Raw genomic sequence first — 4,298 nt, 5'->3', positions numbered from 1 at the left:
CTGACGACGCACTGACTGGTCGACTCTCGCGCTGCACCCGAAAGAGCAGCAAATCCCTCCCCCTCCAACCCCCTACCCCACCCCCCACCCGTTCGCCACCCCTCCCCCGCCCCTTTCCACCCCTATAGTTTTCTCTCCCTTTTCTAACGACACCCCACACCGACGCCGATCTCATTCGTGCCAAAATTCCTACACCCACCCACGCACATGTGTTCTCCTTTTCTGACCATACTTCGCACACACTACGTTTTACGTACTTTTCCTATACAGGGTGATAACAAAACAATATATCTTCGAAATGTATTGCATAGAAAATATATTTTCTACATTTGAAAGTATAATTTTTTGGTTATTTTTCTAATCATCGAGATTAATTGAAAATGTTCACAACGTGAGTTTTAAATTTAAATAAATTAATTAGTTAAATTAATTAATTTTAATCAATAATAAATTTATTATAATTATAAATATTATTTTATTATATATTATTAGAATTTGTATATTTATTTTATCGGTAGTATTTTTATTTAATAAAATAAATTTAATAGTAGAATTTATTTTTATAATTTTTAATTCTATACATTTAGAATTTTTAATTTATTTAGATTGAATAAGTTTAATATTTTGAAGTTTAGTTATAATAATTTATATATAATATAATGATTTTTTAATCACCGGTGACCGATACTTAATTGTTTTTTAAATACTAAGTTAAGCGGGGATTTTCAGCGGGTGACCTTCAACGTGTTAAAATCGAAGACACCCCCCTTTTCTTCGAAGATTATTTCATTTATCTTGGAAATATTCGATTGGTAGATTTCTATACGAATCTTTTTGTAACCAAGTGACAATATCGTTCGTTTTAAATTTTTCATAAATAATACAAATTAATTGACATCGAAAGAATTGATTTCGTGACGTATAATTCATTAAACATAAAACCTTTTAAATATTGAACGGTTAGTTGTGTTCCACCCTATATACTTGCATTCTTCTTATTTTCCTTACACATCTATCTATGTGTGCGTGTGTTTATGCAAGTGATACATTCACAGATATAGATACATGTATGTTCTATTCAAGTTCTAAACGATATTCGCTAGACGCGTGTCTGACACACTTTCTCACCGACGATTCTTCGATTCCTTTGATGATTAACCAGATAACGGAAAACGAACGTTTACCTTTTTTCTATTCTTCCCAATCGAATTATACTTTCACAAGTGTTTGAAAAAATGATTTTCTAAAATAGTACAAGTCATTAATAAAAATGTTATAAAGCAATTATATTTTATTAATGAATTGAATTTATTATGACCAATCCTTATCCTCGTATATGTAGGATACTTGAAACAATTGAATTGCAGGACTAATTGAAACCGGGACTCCAAAATCCAGGATCTTTCGCTTTGCTGAGCAACTGCTTTATCCATTGAACCATCCAAGACCCATGGTCACAACTTCTCTACGAATAACTATTTATGTATTTGGCATGGAGATGGTCAAAACTCGCATGTATTAGAATTAATACCATTTTCAAACAAAAATTTAATAAAATGAATATCAAATTTTCTCAAAGATTTTATACTACTTCGTATTTTTACCTGTATAAATATAAATGATAATTAAAATTACTATAAATTAATTAATTTTTACAAATGAAATTAAAAAAATGGTTATACGTTTGCGATGTGATATTGGAATGAAAAATTCTACTGTGAGATAAATTTTACTGTTTGATAATTTAAAAGCATTCCATTTGTTGTAAATCAAATATCACGTTCTCCAATGAAATTTTTGTTAAATATTCGATTTATCTTCGTTAACGATTATTCGAATTTTGCTTGATAAATCGTACGATGATCACTTGTATAATAAAAATAAAAACATACAATAAATATTACAAATTATTGACGAATAAAATAATAATGATTATGATACTACAATTACGAATGATTTAAGAACATTTTTGAATAATTACTCTTAACTTTTTACAATAATATAAATGAAATATATTTTACATTACAATATTAAATCTATAAAATATTTTCATTCATATTTTTTCTTTCATACTTCTTTTTCAAATATATTATTCATCGTGACTCTATTTATTAATTATTTAAAAAATTAATTTACATTTCCCGTTAGGTATCCTAGCTCGTAGTAAACCATCAACGAAATTAGAGTTCATTAACCGTGCGCATGTATACACGAACACATTTAATCATATGTCCGAGTATATAATAATTCTAATCAATAACACACTAATAACACTTTCCTCTTTTAACGTCGAGTAATCAAATCAAATTGATATAAATCACGCAATAAATGTTATAACAAATTTTATTTCATTTATTATTATTACATTGAAATATTTTAATATTCGAAGTATAAGTATAAGTATAAATAATATTTAAATAAGTGTACTATTGTTAATATTGTTTAATAATTTTAAGAATAAACTCATACAATGTTTTAAATCATATTATTTTTAAACAATGCTTTAATTAATAATTATTCTCATTAGATATATTTCATCTTATATACGATACTAATACATACACGTATGCATATGTATACACATGTATATCACTAGACACCTGTACACACACTCGCCCATATATGCATTTCATTTGCATAGCAACAAAACTCACACACGTATACCTAAAATAAATTTGATATGGCAAACAAATATAAGTTTCAACAAAATAATATTTAAAATGTCTTAATTATCGTTGAAATGAAACGTTCGGTCCTGGAAACAAAATTAAAAAGTGAGTCGAGAAGTTGTCGGTACTAAATTTAAAGGGGAAACAAAAAAAATAGAAAGATAAATGAAAAGGAAAGGTTTGTAAGGGGGGGAAAATAGGTCGTAAAAGAAAAGAATATTAAAGAGATCAAGGTTGGACGTTTTCCACTCGGTGATCTTCCTTCTTCCTACCATGGATTATAGTTGACTCCAATGAGATTAAGGAAAATCCAGAGACGTCTGTCTGTCTGTCTGTCTGTCTGTCTGTTTCTTCGTTTCCATTACGAGTAAAGTAAACGAAAACTGTCCACTACAAGCTACGGTGCTTTTCCAAAAGGGAAAAGTTTATAACTTTCGATGGAATTACAGGTTTGTTTATCCAAGTTACCATTTAGAAACCAAGTAGAAATGTACGAATATCTTATCCGACAAATAATATTTCTTCTTTGAGACGTCCTATTCTTTAAAAAAAAATAAACAAAACTTCATATTTTGTTTCTACGTGTAAAATTTCCAACAAATTTCTTACCAATTTTCATCTATCTTTTACACAAGCAGACAAATGTTTTCTTAAAAAGAATAAATATCATTTGAAACTGAACAAAGATGCTCGAATTTCTAACTTCAATCAGCTTTATTGAAAAATACAAATATTAAAAATAAAAATAATAATAATGTGGGATGCGAGCACCTCCAGGCCAAACACTTAAGTAGGCGTTCGTGAGGAGATTGGACGGTGGGCCCTGGATAGCTCAATTGGTTAAAGAGCAATCAATCTTTCTGAAATCGAAAGATCCGGGTTCGAATCCCGGTCCTCCAGTCAGTCCAACGGCCCAATTTTTTCACCAATCCTACAATAATAATAATAAAATAATTATAATATAATTAAAATAATAATAATTAATTATTATATAATTTAATTTAATATTTAAATTTTAAAATATGGGAAATGAACTTTCAAATTAATTACCAACAATTCGTTCATAAAATATTCAAAATATTCTAATCCTTGTAAAAAAAAGAAAAGAACACTGTAATTTATCTATATAGAAAAATCTTCCGATGAATAGGAGACAATTTTGATTTCCATTAACACGAATATAATACAAATCCTAACTTGAATTTAAATCAATTCCATACCTTATCTATCTATCTATCTATCTATGATTCCTATATCCAAATAACTTCCTATCATCTGTTGCGCTTATCCTAGGAAATCTACTTTCGCAACTGCAAGTCCACCTAATGCGACTTAGAAAACTAGAAAGACCCATCACACCATTTTACCTGTCACATAATAAGACACGTCACATTAATACATACATAAATACATGTAATACGAGATACACACACGTACACATATGACATACGAGATACACACACGTACACAAATGACACATAGGATTACCCTGGTAAAATCATAGTGTTGGTTTTAAGTAAAGGTATCGAACCATAACCCGGTTACCTTCGCAGCTCCATTTCGATTTCCATTTCACGATTTCCACCTCTTTCCTTATCCCCCACCCCCGTTACACCCCCTACTTATTCA

Source organism: Polistes fuscatus, unplaced genomic scaffold, assembly GCF_010416935.1.
Source record: "Polistes fuscatus isolate 324 unplaced genomic scaffold, CU_Pfus_HIC Scaffold22, whole genome shotgun sequence".
Lineage (NCBI taxonomy): Eukaryota > Metazoa > Arthropoda > Insecta > Hymenoptera > Vespidae > Polistes > Polistes fuscatus.
This window is presented reverse-complemented; position numbering follows the sequence as displayed.